General features: G+C 43.9%; 1 long non-coding RNA gene across 1 annotated transcript; it reads right to left on the bottom strand.

The window, feature by feature from the left end:
• Positions 1 to 16,352: 16,352 nt before the first annotated feature.
• LOC125991714 (uncharacterized) lies at positions 16,353 to 21,924 on the bottom strand. Its single transcript, XR_011086114.1, has 4 exons — positions 21,720 to 21,924; positions 21,540 to 21,617; positions 21,194 to 21,465; positions 16,353 to 21,102 (listed from the first exon to the last, which is right to left on the bottom strand). It is a non-coding gene; the product is annotated as an uncharacterized lncRNA (long non-coding RNA).
• Positions 21,925 to 26,372: the final 4,448 nt, after the last annotated feature.

Raw genomic sequence — 26,372 nt, 5'->3', positions numbered from 1 at the left:
TCTCTACCTGCCAAGAGCACTTTTTACTATGCGCACCCAACCAGAGTGACGGGAGGAGCACATTTCTGAAAACGTGCTCAGTTCGACGAGAAAATGCGATTTAAGCAATAAAATTAAAAATGCACCCAAAACCTAAACCAAACGTTGCAGATGGTCATTTCTTCATGCGCAGTGGTCAACGCGGCACTCTCTAGCTGCCAAGAGCACTTTTTACTATGCGCACCCAACCAGAGTGACGGGAGGAGCACATTTCAGAAAACGGTTTCAGCTCGTCGAGAAAATGCGATTTAAGCAATAAAATTAAAAATGCACCCAAAACCTAAACCAAACGTTGCAGATGGTCATTTCTTCATGCGCAGTGGTCAACGCGGCACTCTCTAGCTGCCAAGAGCACTTTTTACTATGCGCACCCAACCAGAGTGACGGGAGGAGCACATTTCAGAAAACGTGCTCAGCTCGACGAGAAAATGCGATTTAAGCAATGAAATTAAAAATGCACCCAAAACCTAAACCAAACGTTCCAGGCGGTTATTTCTTCATGCGCAGTGGTCAACGCGGCACTCTCTAGCTGCCAAGAGCACTTTTTACTATGCGCACCCAACCAGAGTGACGGGAGGAGCACATTTCAGAAAACGTGCTCAGCTCGTCGAGAAAATGCAATTTAAGCAATAAAATTAAAAATGCACCTAAAACCTAAACCAAACGTTGCAGGTGGTTATTTCTTCATGCGCAGTGGTCAACGCGGCACTCTCTAGCTGCCAAGAGCACTTTTTACTATGCGCACCCAACCAGAGTGACGGGAGGAGCACATTTCAGAAAACGTGCTCAGCTCGTCCAGAAAATGCGATTTAAGCAATAAAATTAAAAATGCACCTAAAACCTAAACCAAACGTTGCAGATGGTCATTTCTTCATGCGCAGTGGTCAACGCGGCACTCTCTACCTGCCAAGAGCACTTTTTACTATGCGCACCCGACCAGAGTGACGGGAGGAGCACATTTCAGAAAACGTGCTCAGCTCGTCCAGAAAATGCGATTTAAGCAATAAAATTAAAGATGCACCCAAAACCTAAACCAAACGTTGCAGGTGGTTATTTCTTCATGCGCAGTGGTCAACGCGGCACTCTCTAGCTGCCAAGAGCACTTTTTACTATGCGCACCCAACCAGAGTGACGGAAGGAGCACATTTCAGAAAACGTGCTCAGCTCGTCGAGAAAATGCGATTTAAGCAATAAAATTAAAAATGCACCTAAAACCTAAACCAAACGTTGCAGATGGTCATTTCTTCATGCGCAGTGGTCAACGCGGCACTCTCTACCTGCCAAGAGCACTTTTTACTATGCGCACCCAACCAGAGTGACGGGAGGAGCACATTTCAGAAAACGTGCTCAGCTTGTCCAGAAAATGCGATTTAAGCAATAAAATTAAAAATGCACCCAAAACCTAAACCAAACGTTGCAGGTGGTTATTTCTTCATGCACAGTGGTCAACGCGGCACTCTCTAGCTGCCAAGAGCACTTTTTACTATGCGCACCCAACCAGAGTGACGGGAGGAGCACATTTCAGAAAACGTGCTCAGCTCGTCGAGAAAATGCGATTTAAGCAATAAAATTAAAAATGCACCTAAAACCTAAACCAAACGTTGCAGGTGGTTATTTCTTCTTGCGCAGTGGTCAACGCGGCACTCTCTAGCTGCCAAGAGCACTTTTTATTATGCGCACCCAACAAGAGTGACGGGAGGAGCACATTCCAGAAAACGTGCTCAGCTTGTCGAGAAAATGCGATTTAAGCAATAAAATTAAAAATGCACCTAAAACCTAAACCAAACTTGCAGGTGGTTATTTCTTCATGTGCAGTGGTCAACGCGGCACTCTCTAGCTGCCAAGAGCACTTTTTACTATGCGCACCCAACCAGAGTGACGGGAGGAGCACATTTCAGAAAACGTGCTCAGCTCGTCGAGAAAATGCGATTTAAGCAATAAAATTAAAAATGCACCTAAAACCTAAACCGAACGTTGCAGGTGGTTATGTCTTCATGCGCAGTGGTCAACGCGGCACTCTCTAGCTGCCAAGAGCACTTTTTACTATGCGCACCCAACCAGAGTGACGGGAGGAGCACATTTCAGAAAACGTGCTCAGCTCGTCCAGAAAATGCGATTTAAGCAATAAAATTAAAAATGCACCCAAAACCTAAACCAAACGTTTCAGGTGGTTATTTCTTCATGCGCAGTGGTCAACGCGGCACTCTCTAGCTGCCAAGAGCACTTTTTACTATGCGCACCCAACCAGAGTTACAGGAGGAGCACATTTCAGAAAACGGGCTCAGCTCGTCGAGAAAATGCGATTTAAGCAATAAAATTAAAAATGCACCTAAAACCTAAACCAAACGTTGCAGGTGGTTATTTCTTCATGCGCAGTGGTCAACGCGGCACTCTCTAGCTGCCAAGAGCACTTTTTACTATGCGCACCCAACCAGAGTGACGGGAGGAGCACATTTCAGAAAACGTGCTCAACTCGTCGAGAAAATGTGATTTAAGCAATAAAATTAAAAATGCACCTAAAACCTAAACCAAACGTTGCAGGTGGTTATTTCTTCATGCGCAGTGGTCAACGCGGCACTCTCTAGCTGCCAAGAGCACTTTTTACTATGCGCACCCAACCAGAGTGACGGGAGGAGCACATTTCAGAAAACGTGCTCAGCTCGTCCAGAAAATGCGATTTAAGCAATAAAATTAAAAATGCACCCAAAACCTAAACCAAACGTTTCAGGTGGTTATTTCTTCATGCGCAGTGGTCAACGCGGCACTCTCTAGCTGCCAAGAGCACTTTTTACTATGCGCACCCAACCAGAGTTACAGGAGGAGCACATTTCAGAAAACGGGCTCAGCTCGTCGAGAAAATGCGATTTAAGCAATAAAATTAAAAATGCACCTAAAACCTAAACCAAACGTTGCAGGTGGTTATTTCTTCATGCGCAGTGGTCAACGCGGCACTCTCTAGCTGCCAAGAGCACTTTTTACTATGCGCACCCAACCAGAGTGACGGGAGGAGCACATTTCAGAAAACGTGCTCAGCTCGTCGAGAAAATGCGATTTAAGCAATAAAATTAAAAATGCACCTAAAACCTAAACCAAACGTTGCAAATGGTCATTTCTTCATGCGTAGTGGTCAACGCGGCACTCTCTAGCTGCCAAGAGCACTTTTTACTATGCGCACCCAACCAGAGTGACGGAAGGAGCACATTTCAGAAAACGTGCTCAGCTCGTCGAGAAAATGCGATTTAAGCAATAAAATTAAAAATGCACCTAAAACCTAAACCAAACGTTGCAGGCGGTTATTCATGCGCAGTGGTCAACGCGGCACTCTCTAGCTGCCAAGAGCACTTTTTACTATGCGCACCCAACAAGAGTGACGGGAGGAGCACATTTCAGAAAACGTGCTCAGCTCGTCGAGAAAATGCGATTTAAGCGATAAAATTAAAAATGCACCTAAAACCTAAACCAAACGTTGCAGGCGGTTATTTCTTCATGCGCAGTGGTCAACGCGGCACTCTCTAGCTGCCAAGAGCACTTTTTACTATGCGCACCCAACCAGAGTGACGGGAGGAGCACATTTCAGAAAACGTGCTCAGCTCGTCGAGAAAATGCGATTTAAGCAATAAAATTAAAAATGCACCTAAAACCTAAACCAAACGTTGCAGGTGGTTATTTCTTCATGCGCAGCAGTCAACGCGGCACTCTCTAGCTGCCAAGAGCACTTTTTACTATGCGCACCCAACCAGAGTGACAGGAGGAGCACATTTCAGAAAACGTGCTCAGCTCGTCGAGAAAATGCGATTTAAGCAATAAAATTAAAAATGCACCCCAAACCTAAACCAAACGTTGCAGGCGGTTATTTCTTCATGCGCAGTGGTCAGCGCGGCACTCTCTAGCTGCCAAGAGCACTTTTTACTATGCGCACCCAACCAGAGTGACGGGAGGAGCACATTTCAGAAAACGTGCTCAGCTCGTCGAGAAAATGCGATTTAAGCAATAAAATAAAAAAATGCACCCAAAACCTAAACCAAACGTTGCAGGTGGTTATTTCTTCATGCGCAGTGGTCGACGCGGGACTCTCTAGCTGCCAAGAGCACTTTTTACTATGCGCACCCAACCAGAGTGACGGGAGGAGCACATTTCAGAAAACGTGCTCAGCTCGTCGAGAAAATGCCATTTAAGCAATAAAATTAAAAATGCACCTAAAACCTAAACCAAACGTTGCAGATGGTCATTTCTTCATGCGCAGTGGTCAACGCGGCACTCTCTAGCTGCCAAGAGCACTTTTTACTATGCGCACCCAACCAGAGTGACGGGAGGAGCACATTTCAGAAAACGTGCTCAGCTCGACGAGAAAATGCGATTTAAGCAATAAAATTAAAAATGCACCCAAAACCTAAAACAAACGTTGCAGGTGGTTATTTCTTCATGCGCAGTGGTCAACGCGGCACTAAAGCTGCCAAGAGCACTTTTTACTATGCGCACCCAACCAGAGTGACGGGAGGAGCACATTTCAGAAAACGTGCTCAGCTCGTCGAGAAAATGCGATTTAAGCAATAAAATTAAAAATGCACCTAAAACCTAAACCAAACGTTGGGGGTGGTTATTTCTTCATGTGCAGCAGTCAACGCGGCACTCTCTAGCTGCCAAGAGCACTTTTTACTATGCGCACCCAACCAGAGTGACGGGAGGAGCGCATTTCAGAAAACGTGCTCAGCTCGTCGAGAAAATGCGATTTAAGCAATAAAATTAAAAATGCACCCAAAACCTAAACCAAACGTTGCAGGTGGTTATTTCTTCATGCGCAGTGGTTAACGCGGCACTCTCTAGCTGCCAAGAGCACTTTTTACTATGCGCACCCAACCAGAGTGACGGGAGGAGCACATTTCAGAAAACGTGCTCAGCTCGTCGAGAAAATGCGATTTAAGCAATAAAATTAAAAATGCACCTAAAACCTAAACCAAACGTTGGGGGTGGTTATTTCTTCATGTGCAGCAGTCAACGCAGCACTCTCTAGCTGCCAAGAGCACTTTTTACTATGCGCACCCGACCAGAGTGACGGGAGGAGCACATTTCAGAAAACGTGCTCAGCTCGTCGAGTAAATGCGATTTAAGCAATAAAATTAAAAATGCACCCAAAACCTAAACCAAACGTTGCAGGTGGTTATTTCTTCATGCGCAGTGGTCAACGCGGCACTCTCTAGCCGCCAAGAGCAATTTTTACTATGCGCACCCAACCAGAGTGACGGGAGGAGCACATTTCAGAAAACGTGCTCACCTCGTCGAGAAAATGCGATTTAAGCAATAAAATTAAAAATGCACCTAAAACCTAAACCAAACTTGCAGGTGGTTATTTCTTCATGTGCAGTGGTCAACGCGGCACTCTCTAGCTGCCAAGAGCACTTTTTACTATGCGCACCCAACCAGAGTGACGGGAGGAGCACATTTCAGAAAACGTGCTCAGTTCGTCGAGAAAATGCGATTTAAGCAATAAAATTAAAAATGCACCTAAAACCTAAACCAAACGTTGCAGGTGGTTATTTCTTCATGCGCAGTGGTCAACGCGGCACTCTCTAGCTGCCAAGAGCACTTTTTACTATGCGCACCCAACCAGAGTGACGGGAGGAGCACATTTCAGAAAACGTGCTCAGCTCGTCGAGAAAATGCGATTTAAGCAATAAAGTTAAAAATGCACCTAAAACCTAAACCAAACGTTGCAGGTGGTTATTTCTTCATGCGCAGTGGTAAACACGGCAATCTCTAGCTGCCAAGAGGACTTTTTACTATGCGCACCCAACCAGAGTGACGGGAGGAGCACATTTCAGAAAACGTGCTCAGCTCGTCGAGAAAATGCGATTTAAGCAAGAAAATTAAAAATGCACCCAAAACCTAAACCAAACGTTGCAGGTGGTTATTTCTTCATGCGCAGTGGTCAACGCGGCACTCTCTAGCTGACAAGAGCACTTTTTACTATGCGCACCCAACCAGAGTGACGGGAGGAGCACATTTCAGAAAACGTGCTCAGCTCGTCGAGAAAATGCGATTTAAGCAATAAAATTAAAAATGCACCCAAAACCTAAACCAAACTTTGCAGATGGTCATTTCTAAATGCGCAGTGGTCAACGCGGCACTCTCTAGCTGCCAAGAGCACTTTTTACTATGCGCACCCAACCAGAGTGACGGGAGAAGCACATTTCAGAAAACGTGCTCAGCTCGTCGAGAAAATGCGATTCAAGCAATAAAATTAAAAATGCACCTAAAACCTAAACCAAACGTTGCAGGTGGTTATTTCTTCATGCGCAGCGGTCAACGCGGCACTATCTAGCTGCCAAGAGCACTTTTTACTATGCGCACCCAACCAGAGTGACGGGAAGAGCACATTTCAGAAAACGTGCTCAGCTCGTCGAGAAAATGCGATTTAAGCAATAAAATTAAAAATGCACCTAAAACCTAAACCAAACGTTGCAGGTGGTTATTTCTTCATGCGCAGTGGTAAACGCGGCACTCTCTAGCTGCCAAGAGCACTTTTTACTATGTGCACCCAACCAGAGTGACGGGAGGAGCACATTTCAGAAAACGTGAGAGAGAAGAATAAGGCGGCAGGCTTTGATGTCTATTCATATGCAAATGAGTTAGGAGGTAATAAAATTTTATGACCTATTGATGTTAAGATTTATGGCTTTTTTTTTTATTGGGGGTCATAAATCACCCTTGGGGGCATCAAGATGGCGCCAGTCATGACGGCGCCATCTTTGACTGTCGCCATTTTGGTTTGCTGGCGCCATTTTTAAGATGTGGATATGTATGGGCATGTATTTTTATGAATCAAGACAGGTGCAGCACCTGAGCTAGCTTTGCTAACAGCCCTCTGAGCTACCTTTGCTTCCGGCCCGTACGTGTGAGCTTGAAGAGAGCCTTTCTGTTGAGAAGAGGAAGAGGAGGAGGGGGTTAGAGAGGCGTCATTAGAGGTGGCAAAGTCATTAGAGGTGGCAAAGTTGGCTTCAAGAGAGTCGCATATAATTTGAGAAACAATAGCTCAGCCAAAGTTATCTGAAAGCGGGAGACGCATGTAATTTGGTAAACATTGCTTTAGAGGATCAAGGGGGTTTTGGAGGATCAAGGGGGGTTTTGTTGAGAAAATCACACGGCTACAAGTCACAAGTTATCTCTAATGTAATTTGACAAACAATAGTGGAGTCGGCATTACTGGGTCCAGGTAGAACCGTTTAACTTTGGAGGGAGACAGACGAAGGCGTCTGTTTTTTTTATGAAGGTTGTATAAGTTTAAAACATATCCTGATTTAAAAAATGAAAAAAAACAAACACGTGATACACAGAGGTGTGGTTTGAGAGAGGGGCTGGACTTGTTGTTCGTATATTTACGCGAGAGTATCGTGCTGATAGTTCATAGAAAAAAGAGCTAAAGCTGTGGTGTTAAACTGCAAACCTGAAGCTCAAATCATGATAGCAGAAACGCCGGTCAGTATTCATCTTTGCCGCAGAGGCCCTGATGGTTTGCTAGATGCCCCTAGGAAGAAACAGATGTATCTGAGACGTATGCAACAAAGGCCTACAGAAAAACTTGAGCGGAGCTGGTATCTAACACCAGAGACTCAATGGGGATTTAAATTTTTTTACGAGACTGGTGAGTTGTCTTTCTTTATGAGAAACCAAGAGAGCTCTGGATCAAGCAACAGCAACTATGTGCAGGCCCACGCATTTGGTACTCTGAACTCAAATGATTGGGGTGTTTTAAATCAACTCCTGCCAGAGGTTTTGACTGAATTTCACAATGAATACGGGTCAGAAGGTGAGCTGAATGCAACTTGGATTTCAAAAATCACAGCCGGCGGGAGATGTTTTTTCCGGCTGAAAGTTTCTCCTCAAACTGTTGATGGGTCAGAAGAAGGGGAGGTAATGGATTTTTTGTTTTTAAAACTTGAAGCATTCAGCAGCGAATGTGGCCTTTTCCAGACAATTTTGAATATACCGTTGACAGAATGGTATGGAACGATGCAAGCATATGGGGAGAGTATTACGAGGCTTTTTCTATCAAGCCGTGTCTGGACAAACGTCGTCGGAGTGAAACGTAAACTGGCTTTAGATTAACCCTTACTAAAAAATTAAGTTTAAACCCTGGCCCTCTTCAACACACAAGACTCTGTTCCTCCTCCTACCCCCCTCTTTTTCTCACCTGCTGTCACAGGAAGGTGGAGTTATAGTCATTAGCATAACTATCTAAATTGTATAAGAGCGGGCTTGCAAACGTCTCTTTCACACACGCACACACAAGAGCAAGAAGATGGCCCAAAAAATGCTTGCCAGAAGACTTTTACCACGTTCTACACCTACGGGGATCACGTTCTGGTCAACCCCTGACAACTCGGATGCAGAGTCAGATGCTGACGATGGGAACACAGCTTTCCTAGCGTCGCCAAGACCGACGCCAGTGGGGCCTGAGACATGGGCTGAAAGATTTGAGATTCTTCCGCTGCCACCTTCTGATCCGAACGAATGCGCCTCCCCGATTCGACTCGACGATCTGCAAACCGATTCTCTCTATGGAGCTTTGTCATCAACTTTCGACGTGTTTGAAACCCCTGAAACCTCGGGGGAGCAGCAGCAGCAGCGGCAGCAGGAGGAGCAGCATGAACCATGGTCCACGTCACGAGCCATTGAATTGTTTGATGGCGCCTGCGCACGCTATCCTGAAAATGGTATGGATTTGCCAAGCTTGTCTGCTACCGACATTAGAGTCTTACTCAGAGAGGCAGAATCGCACCTGCCCGCTGATTTTGAGGAGGTTGACGACACGATGGCCCTTGAGTTTGGGGCCGTTCCTCCGAGGGCCCCGGCGCCTGCGAGAATCAACACACAGATGGACACGGAGGCTGACGACACGATCGTTGACACTCCGATGGTCCTTGAGTTTGGGGTCGTTCCTCCGATGACCTCGACACCTTTGAGAATCAACACACAGATGGACACGGAGGCTGACGACACGATCGTTGACACTCCGATGACCTCGACACCTTTGAGAATCAACACACAACAAGACGCAGAGTATAATATGACAATAGAGCCTCTTAAATGGTTGGTGATTGAAGACTACACACGCCTGAAGCTGATGCTGGTTCATCTTTTGTATGATGCCTTAATGAAACATGCTAAATCTAACTGTGACGGATGTGCTCTTGATGATCTTAGCCAAATGCATCATACGTGCCTATATGTTGAGGATCGAAACTTTTATTTCTATGCGAATTATGAAGCAGTGACGGGTGAATTGTGCAATGCTGACTTGCTACACACGTTGTCGACAATGTTTTTCTATTTTAAAAGCTCTGCAACGCTTATAAACATCCGCAATTCTGTTTCTGCCATTCTACATGACCTAGCTCATGAAGGCAAGATCTTCACACGGCTCCGTGCGATAAAACAAGAAGCTGGTGGTACTGTTCTGAATCGCAACGAAGTCACTCTATTATTTAGAACGTTTGGAAAAACACAATGGGAGGTTTTGTAATAAAAATGTGGAATCAATTGATGACTTTCCTAACAGTACTTTTAGATTTAACAGGGGGGCAGCTAAAGAAGTTTAAAACTCTAATAGGGTCCAAAGTAACACCATCTATGTTATCTTCATTCATGCGTTATGTCAAACCTTAGGATTTATAGAAAAACTTTTTTTTACCATGTTTTACACTTGTTTGTGTTTATTAGTAATGTTTTTTAAGAAGTAGTTTGATTTTTTCTGTAATAAACTATTGTGACCGTTTCTCTATGTTTATTCAATGGTGAGAGATGTCTTCAGCTAAGAATCCTGATAGTTTTTGGGGGGAGAGGGGGGAAAAAAAAAAAAAAAGCCAAATCGAGAGTCACGCCCACATAGAGGTAAGAAAAAAAATAAATAAATAAATAAAGCCAAATCGAGAGCGAAGTCCGCCCAAAGCAACAGTGCGTTCGAACCTCTCATCTCGTGCGTTTACTAACCTCGACTTAATCCCCCGCTAAAAATTTGAAATAATGCCCTCTAAAAAGGGCCTCGTGATGGACGCGCTGGAAGACCTGTCCAAGGAAAACTTCAAAAAGTTTGTTAACGCTCTGGTGAGCCGCCGCGGTAACATAAAGCTGGCAGAAAACAAGCTGCAAGATAAGAACTTTATGGACGTAACCGAGATGCTGGTGGCCACTTTCACCGAGGATAAAGCTCCAGCCGTGGTCTTTGAATTGCTCATCTCTATTAAGTGCGTCGACGAGGCCGAAAAGCTCTGTAAACTCATGCGCTGTGTCAAACCTTAGGATTTATAGAAAAACTTTTTTTTACCATGTTTTACACTTGTTTGTGTTTATTAGTAATGTTTTTTTTAAGAAGTAGCTTGATTTTTTCTGTAATAAACTATTGTGACCGTAAAAGTGACTGTTTCTCTGTGTTTATTCAAAATCGCGAGATATCAGACCTGTTTGCTTTATTAACAGCGTCACAATCTGATATCCATCAGAATTTACCTAACAATGGGTGGCGACAGGTGTCTTCAGAGACTCTACTATTGCGCTAAAAATCCAGCTAGTTTTGGCGGCGAGAAACGGCTGCACAGGGAGGCGATTAATAGCTGTAAAAACACTAACATAAGAAAAGTAAAAGCTTTTTTATCCGATCAGGATGCGTACACTTTACACAAACCAGCCAGAATAACTTTTCCTAGAAATAAAGTTTTTGTTCGAGGTCCTATGAGACAATTCCAAGCAGATTTGTGCGATATGCAATCACTAGCACGCTACAACGATGGATATAAATATTTACTAACCGCAATCGATATATTCTCGAAACGTGCATATGTACGTGTTCTGAAAACGAAAACGGGTACCCAGGTCACCAAAGCATTTGAAGATATCCTGACAGTTAGCGGTTCACCATTACGCCTTCAAACAGATAAAGGGGTGGAGTTTTTTAACAAACATTTCCAGAAATTAATGAGAAAGCACAATATTACACATTTTTCCACCGCCTCGGACACCAAAGCCCAAACGATTGAAAGGTTCAACAAAACGTTAAAAACGCGGATGTGGAGGTATTTCACTGCTAAGAACACACAACGATACGTCGATGTAATTCAGGATTTTATTGTCAGTTATAACAACAGTTTTCACAGCAGTATAAAAATGACACCTAACGCTGTAAACGAAGAGAATAAGAATATCGTTTTCACTAACCTCTACTCAAGAAATCCTTTTCAACGGGGATGCAAGTTCCGGTTCGCACCGGGTGACACTGTGCGAATTTCCAAAATAAAAGGGAATTTTGAAAAAGGTTATTTACAAAGTTACACGGATGAAATTTTCAGAATAAGACAGCGTCTCCACCGCGTTCCTCCCGTCTATAAAATATCGGACTTGGATGGTATGCCCGTGCAAGGCAGCTTCTACAAAGAGGAATTACAAAAAGTAAAAATTAAAAAAAATAAAATTTTTCGCATACAGAAAATTCTTAAATCACGTACTGTGGCAGGTAAACGCGAGTCCCTCGTCCACTGGGTGGGCTGGCCAGCCAAATTCGACAGTTGGGTACCCACAAAGAGTATTAAAACCATCTGACGGTCTCTAAAGCGGCCATTCTGTGGAAATTACAAGATGGGTGACCATCAGAGAGAATTCTACATCACATTAGCGTCAAATGCCAGTGTTCATCTTTTTAGCTCAAACACGCTCACAGAATTCAAAACCGAACTAGCTCAACATATCGATTTAAAAGGCTCGTGGGAGGTCGGTTTATGCGAGATTTCCTACATCAACACAATACCCAACATTCCTGAGAAAAAACGGAACTTTTACCTAAAACAACCTAAAAATCCGCCCCCTAGAGGTGATACGTTCCAAGACGACTCATCAGAAATTCGACATTTGCCAAAACAAGGGGAGGTGTTTATCAAAATTATGACTCGTTAGCTTTGGACATTCAAACTCTATTAACGAAAGCGAGTAACAAAAAGATTGACGTCCGATTTGATCAGCACAAACAGAGGTTCATGTTTTCGGGCGAAGAAGGATTGAGAGTTATGTTCAAGAGCCCCCTGGCGTACATTATCGGAATGGCGCCAGATAATTGGTTGTCACTCAAACCGGAAGGCGTCAACGCACAACATCCTGCCGATATACGCGCCGGATCATATTTCATGTTCATCTACACCGACATTATACATCATCAGACAGTTGGTGACGCGTACGCCCCCATGTTACGAACTCTGCCTCTGGAAGGCGGATACGGTGAAGTTGTAAACAAAACTTTTAATCCGGTTTACTATTTAGATGTGTGCCGGGGCCATATTGAAACCATTTCGGTTTACCTACGAACAGACCAGAACAACCCGATAGATTTCGAATACGGGAAGGTTATTCTCACTCTGCATTTTAGATCTAAATAATAATAAATTAAAAAAAAAAAAAAAAAAAAAAAAAAAAAAAATGACGTCATCGTCAATGCATCCCGACTTGTATCGTTTTGTTGATTATTATGAAACACAAGTGGGGGGTTGTTTTCAGGGTTTTTCGGGCAGCCCTGTGCAGTACGGACGAGGGATTGGGTCTATTTTTGCAAAATTATTTCGTTTCGTGATGCCTATGTTTAAAAGCGGGTTTAACTTGGCGAAGCCGCATCTTCAAGCAGCCGCTAAAAACATAGCAACGGATGTAGCGGGGCGCGTCATTCAAAGAATCCACCAGAAACAAGGCCCCGAGCAAGAAGGTTCCGGGCTTGCTGTATTGTCACGTGGGACGCTCCATCCTGGGGGGCGGAGAAAAAGAAGCGTTAAAAGGAAAAGACGCTCCACCCGTCTCAGATCAGTTGTCAGAAAAAAGCGGAGAAGAAGCAAGACAGATATTTTCTCTTAAAAAATGGCCCTTCTACATTTTAAAAGTCAAGAGGCGACGCTATCAAGTTTGGATCTGTTTAGTGCGCCCCTGACGCAACTCTCCATAGAAGATAGCTCATATGTCGAATTCCAACCGTTAACAGCAATCGTGGACCAAGGCCCAATAGAATTTTATATACCCGGGGACGGCTCAAAATATTTAGATTTATCCGACACTTTACTACATCTCCGTGCAAAGGTGACGCGTAGGGATGGGACAAATATTCCACCGCAAGAACAAGTCGGCATCGTGAATTTTCCTATAAACACAATTTTTAGTCAATTAGATATTTCGTTGGGTGGACGGTTAATCTCACAATCTAGCGCCACGCACGCCTACAGATCCATCATCGAGCTGCTGTTAAACTTTTTAAACGATTCTTTGGAGTCACAATTCACAGCAGGAATGTTCGCAAAAGACTCTAGGGGGCGCATGGACTCCATTTCTTTCGAAGAGGGCGTGGCTAACGCTGGTTTTGTGCGGCGCGCACAACAGATTGCAGGCTCACGTGAATTTCATCTTATGGGACCGCTTCATGGAGATATTTTCTTTTCCGAACGCCATCTACTGAATAATGTGGATCTGCGTCTAAAGTTAACTAGAGCTTCTGATGATTTCTGTCTCATGAGCGCTCCAGACAGTGATTCGTGTCTCAAAATACTAGGAGCATCCCTGTTTGTGAAAAAAGTATCAATCTCACCGGCTGTGGCTATAGGTCACGCCGCCGCATTACAAAAAGGTAATGCCCTCTATCCCGTCAGTCGCGTGAACATGAAAACCTTCAGTATCCCGCAAAACTGTAGAATCTGTCAGCAGGATAATCTCTTCCTCGGACACATCCCCAAGCAAATTGTATTAGCTCTCGTAAACCACAACAGTTTTATGGGACGGAGAGATTTAAACCCGTTTAATTTTTTGCATTATAACATAGAGTATTTAGCTCTCAGCCACGAAGGTCGACAAATACCTGCCAAACCTTTTCAGCCCAATTTCGAAGCTGGACTATGTACACGTGAATTTCATAATTTATACACAGCAACGGGGCGTTTTCTAAAAGATTTACCTCTCTGTATAAACCAACAGGATTTTACTCAGGGCTATTCACTTTTTGTTTTCAATTTAAGTCAGGTGGATGACTCAGGCGCGTTAACGCCGATCAATAGCGGGGTGCTGAGACTCGATTTGCGCTTCAGAACCCCATTACCGCATACAGCAACCCTCATTGTATACGCGGTTTATGATTCGCTTATAGAGATTAATGCTAAGAGGGAAGTATTGATGGACTATTATTAACGCTATGAACGGCCGTGAATTGGACATGATTATGACCCGGATGCAGAGAACCTTATTTGGAGGCGTTTTCGCATCGGATGAGCTAGGTGACGTCAGAGACACGCCTCCGAAACATTACATCGTCAATACGCATCCAAGACATTTACCCGGAGAGCACTGGCTCGCTTTGACTTTAGAATCGGACGGCTCGGCCACATTCTTTGATCCTTTTGGGCTACCACCGAATGGGTCGTACTACCCGGCCAGTATATACAGATTTTTGAAGAAGCATTCTAAACGGATCGACTATCAGAACGGGCAGTTGCAGCACGAGCTCACAGACACCTGCGGTCAACACTGTGTGTATTATTTAACCCAACGCGGATGGGGGCACACTTATCGTGAAGTGCTGACTCATTACAATTCCGACCCTCTCCATAACGACGCGATGGTTAGAGAGTTTGTCAAAAAATGTCGAAGACCAGACCGGATGTGCGGCGGGCAAACATCATGTTCGTTGCATAAATTTAAAAAATGTCATTGTCTGAAACCATGTTAATGTTTTATAAAATCTCTTTTATTCAATAAACATTGTTAAAGAGAGTTACAGAGTCATGCGTTGTTTTTTCCACTAACAACAATAGTGTCATCTAATAACTAACCCATTTTACTACCGGTGATGTCCTCTTTCTTTTTTTTTTATTCATCATGTTTACATCTTCTACATAAGAAACATCCCCATCTTCACCTGTAGCGTATTTTAAACGTTTAAAATCTGCGCGAGCCAAGGGGTTGGAGATGCTTGTTTCCGGCAAGTTTAACCGTGCTAGCGTTCGGAGAAATTCACTCCATCCTACCGGCTTCTCGTTGATTTTTTTCCCACTCGTACACAAATGTCTCAACAGATCGCTCATATGGGAGCCTTTGATAGTTTTTCCTCTAAAAACAAATTCACTTAACGGCGTCCAGCTTACATCTTCTGCCGATAGTCTTTTCAGCACATAGTTGGCATTGCGTCGGAAACGTGGACCTATGGCGTCCAGAATATCATCAGTTGCGCTCTCATCAGCGGCCTTTATTTCACCCCTCTCATTGTCTTCGTGGCGAATCGTAATAGGAATTTGCTCGGAGTCTTTTTGTTTGACCAACCCCAAGTAACGCTGCATTAAGGTCTGATAAATTTTGATCTTTTCATATTGATTTAAATTTTTATTATCCAAAACCTGTTTCATCTCTTCATCCAAAGAATGCTCTGCTGTATCACGGATGGTCGGCGCTGGTCGATTCAGCCTCTCGAGCTGATAAGGCGAAATCAGGAACATTTTCTGAGCCGTTTTCAAACTCATTTTATGCTTTGTTCATAAAGCCACTAATGACACTCCCGAGAACAGGTGCGAAAGCGGCCAGTAACGGTAAAATAAAACCACCTTTCTGAACTAACACAGCTCTTTTCTTCTTCAAAGTATTTTTCTTATCAGCCAAAAAGCGGATATTTTTCTTTTGCTTTTTAAGTCTCTTGTAAAGTTTTGATTTTAAGGGTACATGTCCTTTAAGAAGATTTAGAGCAATCTCACATAATGCTTTCACCAAACTACTGGGGCCTCTGAGTAGCAAATGCTTACGTTTGGCCGGCTTGGATGTAAACAGAGATTTGAGTAACGGTGCGTTTGTTTTTAAAAGCTTCGTCATCGCTTTATTGTTTGGGTATATAAACGACAGGCCACTGGTTATGTAGTACACCTGTACGTAGTCTATATTGTTCTGGGCATGAAGGTGTCAAATCTACCAGTAAATACCCATGCGGCTCTCTTGTAGCATCTTCAAAGCATTCCAGGAAAAACTTCCGGTTGCTGGGAGAAATTTGATTCGCCAGGACACTCACCTGCAGTTTATCGCGGGGGTTTTTGAACAAAATCAAATAATTACTGTTCAAACTAATAGTCCGGCTAAATTTCCCCTGATGGAATACATTCTGCGTTAGCATTATAACGCTTAAATTTTTATGATGTCTATATTGGGTGAATATTCGAACCACTTCAGGGTTATCCGAAGCTTGGAAGATGACGTCATCCAGAATCAACAGATGGTGCTGCTGTGGCGGGAACAGCTTCTCGTCGTCAAAAGATTCAGGCAGCCCCTTGATAAAAACAATGTCTTTATTCAGGTTTTTGAGCTCATCGTACATTGGCTGGTATGAAGTATAAACCCAGACAATATTATCAGGTTTTTTTCTCAGAACATGTTCAGGATTTTGCAATACATTTTTTACAAAGAAAGTCTTGCCACAACCCGAAGGCCCTGCTACTAGAGATGAAAAAGGGAGTTCTAATCTGGGGTCGAATTCAATCTGATTAAAAGCCATTTCCACACACAGACACACGTATGGATAGATAGAAATATCAGTAGCCAAACGGTTCAGTGGTGCCTCGCTCTAGCAGCCTTCTTTTATCATACACCACACGAAGCCGCTTGGAAAATGACACGTTTCTGAGATGAAACCCTCTCTTATCGCGAACGATATTATGCTGGGGCGCGTAAAGCACATCTGAGGTCGCACCTGCTGTATCGAGGTAGCCTTGAACCAAACTGAGCATGCTGTCGAGATTGATGCTCTGACCGCTTTCGTGATTTTGTGTGATACCCTTTACCTTCATGACCGTCTGAGATGACCCTCGTGTTTTATAAGCGTATGTTTTGGGGCCGGCTGAGACAAATTCTAAAATGCTGTCTTTCGAAAGCTCATCTGTCAAATCACCCAGATAATCACCTAGCGGGAGAACACTTTCACCTGGCTTCACAGTGTACACGAGGCTGTCTGTATCTGTGTAAAGGACACGCCTCTGTAAAATTTCTAAATAGCTGTACATTTTTAGGCGTGCATAGGCTGTTGTGAAACACGCTGCAGCCACGTTTGATGTTTTTGAGGCGGGGATCTCGTTGTTTATGTTGATACAATACTGCACAATTGAGAGCTTCTCATTGATAAAATGGAAGAATTTCACATTGTACAGACCTGAAAACAAAAGTTCAAAAAAATCCTCTGATTTTGTCACAATTTTTGTGTTTGTCATGTTGTCACGTTGCGCGAGTTTTCCCCACAGATTGTTAAGACAGAGTTTTGACACTTGCCTTTTGCCAGGGTTTACAGCAATTTTGGAAGGATCGAGTTGGATACCCTGATGAATGGCATACCCTTCTATGTATCTTTCTCTGTCAGCTTGGTTGACCACGTGAGGCGGGTAACCTGAAGATTCTTGTTTACCTTTTAGAAATGTTCGCATGTAATCACGGAAAATTGTGTCGCTCGTTCTTGTGTAATGCCACACTTCTGTAATTTCCGCAACCGTGTACCCGAGATCGAGTGCCTTAACAAATTCAGGGGTTGTCCAAACACCTGTTAACGATCTTTGCTCATCACTATGTGTACAAGCCGTCTGCTGGTTGTTACACTCGGCACATGTGCGGCACAGTGTGAAGACGAGTTTACCTTTAGCTGTTTTGAACGGTAGAACGGGAAAATATAAACCACGGGGTGGGTTGACTGTGGCGCTGATGAAACCAAAATACGACCTAGGGTCTTTAAAATCACCGTGGATAATCGTTGGATGATCGATTGGGTATGTGGCTGTACTGTTGATGAAAGGATATAATGATGTCACATCAACATACAACACACGCTCGTCTGGCTCTGCCATGTATTTTAAAACGAATGCGTTTGTTCGGCCCCCAAAAAGAGCCTGCCTCGGCTTGAGCGGTGTAGGAAATTTGTTTTTTTTAAGGAATTCCTTCACCTCTATGTCCATCTTTTTCATTTGCAACCATTCATGCTCCCACATAATTACAAGGTACACATCCTGTCTAAGCTGTAGATCCTGAATTTTCTTTTGTGTTTTATCAAACCTCTCCTGAAAAGGGCGTTTGGTTGTCGGGCATATTTTAGAGAGGTCGAAGCATTCTGCGCAGCCGTGGTGATAACAACCAAAATACTCAAACACTATTTTTACGCCCCCGATTTCACAATAACCATCTACAAAGTAGTTGTCTATCCTAACTTCACCACCGTTCAACGCATGTCTAATTTGGATATTTTGGCTGTGCATGATCCATTGCATGTACTGAATAGAATCGTGCGAGAAAGCTTTGTACTGACGCATTTAGTTGTCTGATGGTGTAATGGCTAGTGTTTGAGGAGTCAGAAAATTAGCTCGAAAAACTTTCATGCACGCCGACGCAATTGTTACCGCATTGAATGGATCTGTTCCGGTGGCCTCAAAAAACTCACTCCTGAATTTTTCACACCCTTGCATTAACAGATCAACATCATTCTCGCAGTAGGCTATTGCCTGTTTAGCAAAATCAAACACATTGCTAGCTTCTTTGGCATACCACTCGTCAAACTTTGATCGTTGGGAGGGTGACATTCGCTCGGTGCCGTAGTACGTGGGGTCAGGGTGAGACCCTACGTAGTTTAGATGCTCTAAAGAGCTGAATTTGTGTGGGAAGTAACCCTTTGATTTGTCTTCAAACCCCAGGGCCTTAGGCATTGCGCTTAGAGGCATCGTCAAGAATGAGAGAGAGTCTATAAATCGTGATTTTGTGTCTAAATCGACAAATGATAGAACTTTACTCCCTTGCATCAGAATGTCGAGTTTGAGACCTAATTCAAGCATTCTCCTTATCAGTATGTATGAATCAAAACCTCTCGCATTATGTGCAACAAACGTAGTTTGTTTAAACCGTGGCATTCGGAAAAATCTGAGAAATTCATCAACACAATCTGTGCCATACCAATGCTTCGCCAGTCCATTATTTGATTCGCAACAGATGAGAAAAGGTTTGTGTAAACCGTCTGAATCTACATAAGTTTCGAAATCGTAGTAGACTACATTTTTGCACGGTGGTTGTGGTTTGATGGGCTGAATGTAGCACATGTGAGGGTTCAACAATGCGTCATCTTGATTTATGATCTCATCACACACTGTGCATTTTTTAACGGGGCAACGATGTTTAGCACCGGTACCATCAGCTCTCACATAATATTGAAGACCGCACTCCAAGCATTTTTTGTATGAAGTGCAGTTGCTGACACGATTCATTGATCGAGACTCTTTATGTTTGGTAAAGCATTCCTCATTACGACAAGATTTGTTACAGTCGGGGCAGATGACATGTTTAAACCGTCGCTGTTTACAGCCTGGATCAAGACAAACGCCACAGTGTCCTTCACAATGGTGCTGTTGCCAATTCTCATGCCCTTTGTAACAATGCCTGCAAAAAAATGCGTGGCCGACAAAGGCCTCAATCGCTTTCACGCCGTAAAAATGGCCCTCAAGATTTAAGACAAATAAAGTGTCGTTATCTGTTTTGGGGTAACGCGTGTCGAAAAAGGTCATGGGGCGGCAGTCCTCTTTTCGATACATTACAGTTATTTTCCGTTTGAGGACTTTCTCAAATTTATGGACATCGCCCAGACTCACAGGTGTTTGACAATCCAATCCTACACTCTCATGTAAGAGTCGCGCTTGTCTTGTGGCCTGTTTTGTCGTGAGTGTGTCGTTTAGCAGATAGGTTAGTGAGAGAGCGAAACACAATTTATTGTCTGTATTACGAGGTATGTGTAGGTGTCGTTTTTTCAACCTCAAAATCTCTCTGTTGGTAGTGTTCAACAGCCTTCGACGCATTCCACCACCACCACGCAATGGTGTGACTATTTGTACAATGAGCTCTAAGCCCTCATCAGCCAGAAGCTCTGTGTTTGATTGGGCTAAACGTTCAAGCAAGTTTGATACATTATCTCTGATAGAGTTTATATCACTAGTTTGCTGGTAGATGTGAGCTCTATCGTTACCAGCCGCGAGCTCTATCTGAATTACATCACCTGTTTGTGCCCTGCTAGCTACCTCTTGCACGACATCATCTATTTTATCTTCAATCTGGAGGTAGAAGGTTGCAAAATCATTAATGTTCTGTTGCGATGGTATATTTAACCGTCGCCTTACCTCTACATTATTGAAATGTGGCCTATTGATTACAATAGAACCGCCGTGTTGGTCAGCTAATACAGAACCGTTGTTAGATTGCTGGGGCGTGTGTTGAAATGCTGGTGTGTTGTTGTCAATAACGTCTATTTCGTGATCAATTATAACAGAGCAGTTGTTAGGCTGAAATATCGGCTGAACATCGTCAACAGCAAACGATGATGAATCGACAGTGTTAGCGGTCAACGGGTCAACCAGAGGCTGTGTATTTAGATTTTGGATCATGTTTAGCAACTGCACAGGAATGTCAGGACTGATACGCCCGTTGTTGCCATTAGCTTGGTTGTTTAATTCCGCTATCATGTTTAGCAATTGTGACGGGATTTGTGTCGGACTCTGTCGACCTTCATTCATACTTTGATTGTTCAATTCATCTATGACAGCCTGTAAATGAGTGAGAATAGCAGGACTGTCTGGTCTCTCCCCCTCTGACAAAGCCGCGGTCACATTGTTGAGCAAATCTGTTATTTGACTCGTAGACGTATTGTTAACGTTTGATAAATCTAGCTCTGGTGTGTCACTTCTTTGGCTTGGCCCGCTAAATGACGGTAAATCTATTTCAGAAATGTTTGCTAAGAAATCTGACTCCGTTGACGTAAGGTTTGGATGATCCATTATATTTTCTTTTACAAAACACAACAGAAACAACACAAACCTATTTTGATTCGGCTAAATCTGTAAGAGCACGTATAATCTTAAAACACTCTTGTAACCGTCTTTTGTAGACACAGTTACCACGACACTTTAGAGACCCCCTGCTGGTTGAGTGGTGCGTGTTGTAGAAGGGGTGCCCTCTCCTCCTCCCCCGCCTCTTCCTGTCTCTCGTGTCACGACGCTCACCTGGAAGTGGCTATAAAAAAACAAAAAAAAAAAAACGGTTAACCCTTTATATTATCAAAAATAGCAAGTCGAATGATAACATAGAAGGAAATGCTTCTAACTTTGTTTGTCGACTCTTGATGATGCTTCAAGCCCTCGTAAGTAGACAGAGCTTCAACTAGTTCTGAGTCCGTCGCTGATTCCGGCTGAACGGTGCGGGTTGAGATTGGATTGGTTTCAACAGTAGCACGTGACTCTGATGCCGCCGGTCGCGCTGGCGCTGACGTTTCGACTGCTCCAATATGGCGGTCGGACGTTTCGACTGCTCCAATATGGCGGTCGGAGGCAGCTTGTGTCGGCCGATTGTTTTTTCTAGTGGCAGCGGCCAGGAGATCTGACGCATACAAAAAATAAAATCAGCAACTAATACCCTCTATATGAACTATCTTAGATGCGCGATTGACTCACCGTAGTCTGATTGTGTTAGGTAAACGTCGCTAAAATCGTCGTCAAAAGATGCGTGGACATCGGCAAAAACGATGTTGTCTGTAAACAATACATCTTGTTTTATAAAATAACCTATTATTATTATTTATCATTATTATTATTTGTTATTATTATTGTGAGAAATGTAGTAAAATGACTTACCTTTAACCATTCTCGAAAACAGCTTTTTGACGCGCTTCGACCCCGTTGGTCCGAGCGATGGGTTGTCTTGTCTTGTCTTCTCCAAAATGATGCTCGTCCACACCAAACTTTAAATTCGGCGGGGATAAGACCACGCCTATGAGCTCACGTGTCGCACGAAATCGGATAACTTTGGCCGCTTGCTGATGACGCATCAAAGAGGTCTTTCTCATATCGTCGGATCCACTATTGTTTGTCAAATTATGCACCAACACCTTGCGACTTGTAGCCGTGTGATTTTCTCAACAAAACCCCCCTTGATCCTCCAAAACCCCCTTGATCCTCTAAAGCAATGTTTACCAAATTACATGCGTCTCCCGCTTTCAGATAACTTTGGCTGAGCTATTGTTTCTCAAATTATATGCGACTCTCTTGAAGCCAACTTTGCCACCTCTAATGACTTTGCCACCTCTAATGACGCCTCTCTAACCCCCTCCTCCTCTTCCTCTTCTCAACAGAAAGGCTCTCTTCAAGCTCACACGTACGGGCCGGAAGCAAAGGTAGCTCAGAGGGCTGTTAGCAAAGCTAGCTCAGGTGCTGCACCTGTCTTGATTCATAAAAATACATGCCCATACATATCCACATCTTAAAAATGGCGCCAGCAAACCAAAATGGCGACAGTCAAAGATGGCGCCGTCATGACTGGCGCCATCTTGATGCCCCCAAGGGTGATTTATGACCCCCAATAAAAAAAAAAGCCATAAATCTTAACATCAATAGGTCATAAAATTTTATTACCTCCTAACTCATTTGCATATGAATAGACATCAAAGCCTGCCGCCTTATTCTTCTCTCTAACGTGCTCAGCTCGTCGAGAAAATGCGATTTAAGCAATAAAATTAAAAATGCACCTAAAACCTAGACCAAACGTTGCAGGTGGTTATTTCTTCATGCGCAGTGGTCAACGCGGCACTCTCTAGCTGCCAAGAGCACTTTTTACTATGCGCACCCAACCAGAGTGACGGGAGGAGCACATTTCAGAAAACGTGCTCAGCTCGTCGAGAAAATTCGATTTAAGCAATAAAATTAAAAATGCACCTAAAACCTAAACCAAACGTTGCAGGTGGTTATTTCTTCATGCGCAATCGTCAACGCGGCACTCTCTAGCTGCCAAGAGCACTTTTTACTATGCGCACCCAACCAGAGTGACGGGAGGAGCACATTTCAGAAAACGTGCTCAGCTCGTCGAGAAAATGCGATTTAAGCAATAAAATTAAAAATGCACCTAAAACCTAAACCAAACGTTGCAGGTGGTTATTTCTTCATGCGCAGCAGCCAACGCGGCACTCTCTAGCTGCCAAGAGCACTTTTTACTATGCGCACCCAACCAGAGTGACGGGAGGAGCACGTTTCAGAAAACGTGCTCAGCTCGTCGAGAAAATGCGATTTAAGCAATAAAATTAAAAATGCACCTAAAACCTAAAACAAACGTTGCACGTGGTTATTTCTCCATGCGTAGTGGTCAACGCGGCACTCTCTAGCTGCCAAGAGCACTTTTTACTATGCGCACCCAACCAGAGTGACGGAAGGAGCACATTTCAGAAAACGTGCTCAGCTCGTCGAGAAAATGCGATTTAAGCAATAAAATTAAAAATGCACCTAAAACCTAAACCAAACGTTGGGGGTGGTTATTTCTTCATGCGCAGTGGTCAACGCGGCACTCTCTACCTGCCAAGAGCACTTTTTACTATGCGCACCCGACCAGAGTGACGGGAGGAGCACATTTCAGAAAACGTGCTCAGCTCGTCCAGAAAATGCGATTTAAGCAATAAAATTAAAAATGCACCCAAAACCTAAACCAAACGTTGCAGGTGGTTATTTCTTCATGCGCAGTGGTCAACGCGGCACTCTCTAGCTGCCAAGAGCACTTTTTACTATGCGCACCCAACCAGAGTGACGGAAGGAGCACATTTCAGAAAACGTGCTCAGCTCGTCGAGAAAATACGATTTAAGCAATAAAATTAAAAATGCACCTAAAACCTAAACCAAACGTTGCGGGTGGTTATTTCTTCATGCGCAGTGGTCAACGCGGCACTCTCTAGCTGCCAAGAGCACTTTTTACTATGCGCACCCAACCAGAGTGACGGGAGGAGCACATTTCAGAAAACGTGCTCAGCTCGTCGAGAAAATGCAATTTAAGCAATAAAATTAAAAATGCACCTAAAACCTAAACCAAACGTTGCAGGTGGTTATTTCTTCATGCGCAATGGTCAACGCGGCAGTCTCTAGCTGCCAAGAGCACTTTTTACTATGCGCACCCAACCAGAGTGACGGGAGGAGCACATTTCAGAAAACGTGCTCAGCTCGTCCAGAAAATGCGATTTAAGCAATAAAATTAAAAATGCACCTAAAACCTAAACCAAACGTTGCAGATGGTCATTTCTTCATGCGCAGTGGTCAACGCGGCACTCTCTACCTGCCAAGAGCACTTTTTACTATGCGCACCCAACCAGAGTGACGGGAGGAGCACATTTCTGAAAACGTGCTCAGTTCGACGAGAAAATGCGATTTAAGCAATAAAATTAAAAATGCACCCAAAACCTAAACCAAACGTTGCAGATGGTCATTTCTTCATGCGCAGTGGTCAACGCGGCACTCTCTAGCTGCCAAGAGCACTTTTTACTATGCGCACCCAACCAGAGTGACGGGAGGAGCACATTTCAGAAAACGGTTTCAGCTCGTCGAGAAAATGCGATTTAAGCAATAAAATTAAAAATGCACCCAAAACCTAAACCAAACGTTGCAGATGGTCATTTCTTCATGCGCAGTGGTCAACGCGGCACTCTCTAGCTGCCAAGAGCACTTTTTACTATGCGCACCCAACCAGAGTGACGGGAGGAGCACATTTCAGAAAACGTGCTCAGCTCGACGAGAAAATGCGATTTAAGCAATGAAATTAAAAATGCACCCAAAACCTAAACCAAACGTTCCAGGCGGTTATTTCTTCATGCGCAGTGGTCAACGCGGCACTCTCTAGCTGCCAAGAGCACTTTTTACTATGCGCACCCAACCAGAGTGACGGGAGGAGCACATTTCAGAAAACGTGCTCAGCTCGTCGAGAAAATGCAATTTAAGCAATAAAATTAAAAATGCACCTAAAACCTAAACCAAACGTTGCAGGTGGTTATTTCTTCATGCGCAGTGGTCAACGCGGCACTCTCTAGCTGCCAAGAGCACTTTTTACTATGCGCACCCAACCAGAGTGACGGGAGGAGCACATTTCAGAAAACGTGCTCAGCTCGTCCAGAAAATGCGATTTAAGCAATAAAATTAAAAATGCACCTAAAACCTAAACCAAACGTTGCAGATGGTCATTTCTTCATGCGCAGTGGTCAACGCGGCACTCTCTACCTGCCAAGAGCACTTTTTACTATGCGCACCCGACCAGAGTGACGGGAGGAGCACATTTCAGAAAACGTGCTCAGCTCGTCCAGAAAATGCGATTTAAGCAATAAAATTAAAGATGCACCCAAAACCTAAACCAAACGTTGCAGGTGGTTATTTCTTCATGCGCAGTGGTCAACGCGGCACTCTCTAGCTGCCAAGAGCACTTTTTACTATGCGCACCCAACCAGAGTGACGGGAGGAGCACATTTCAGAAAACGTGCTCAGCTCGTCGAGAAAATGCGATTTAAGCAATAAAATTAAAAATGCACCTAAAACCTAAACCAAACGTTGCAGGTGGTTATTTCTTCATGCGCAGTGGTCAACGCGGCACTCTCTAGCTGCCAAGAGCACTTTTTACTATGCGCACCCAACCAGAGTGACGGGAGGAGCACATTTCAGAAAACGTGCTCAGCTCGTCGAGAAAATGCGATTTAAGCAATAAAATTAAAAATGCACCTAAAACCTAAACCAAACGTTGCAGGTGGTTATTTCTTCATGTGCAGCAGTCAACGCGGCACTCTCTAGCTGCCAAGAGCACTTTTTACTATGCGCACCCAACCAGAGTGACGGGAGGAGCACGTTTCAGAAAACGTGCTCAGCTCGTCGAGAAAATGCTATTTAAGCAATAAAATTAAAAATGCACCCAAAACCTAAACCAAACGTTGCAGGCGGTTATTTCTTCATGCGCAGTGGTCAACGCGGCACTCTCTAACTGCCAAGAGCACTTTTTACCATGCGCACCCAACCAGAGTGACGGGAGGAGTACATTTCAGAAAACGTGCTCAGCTCGTCGAGAAAATGCGATTTAAGCAATAAAATTAAAAATGCACCTAAAACCTAAAACAAACGTTGCAGGTGGTTATTTCTTCATGCGCAGTGGTCAACGTGGCACTCTCTAGCTGCCAAGAGCACTTTTTACTATGGGCACCCAACCAGAGTGACGGGAGGAGCACATTTCAGAAAACGTGCTCAGCTCGTCGAGAAAATGCGATTTAAGCAATAAAATTAAAAATGCACCTAAAACCTAAACCAAACGTTGGGGGTGGTTATTTCTTCATGTGCAGCAGTCAACGCGGCACTCTCTAGCTGCCAAGAGCACTTTTTACTATGCGCACCCGACCAGAGTGACGGGAGGAGCACATTTCAGAAAACGTGCTCAGCTCGTCGAGAAAATGCAATTTAAGCAATAAAATTAAAAATGCACCTAAAACCTAAACCAAACTTGCA

Source organism: Syngnathus scovelli, chromosome 21 (assembly GCF_024217435.2).
Source record: "Syngnathus scovelli strain Florida chromosome 21, RoL_Ssco_1.2, whole genome shotgun sequence".
NCBI lineage: Eukaryota > Metazoa > Chordata > Actinopteri > Syngnathiformes > Syngnathidae > Syngnathus > Syngnathus scovelli.
This window is presented reverse-complemented; position numbering and strand designations above follow the sequence as displayed.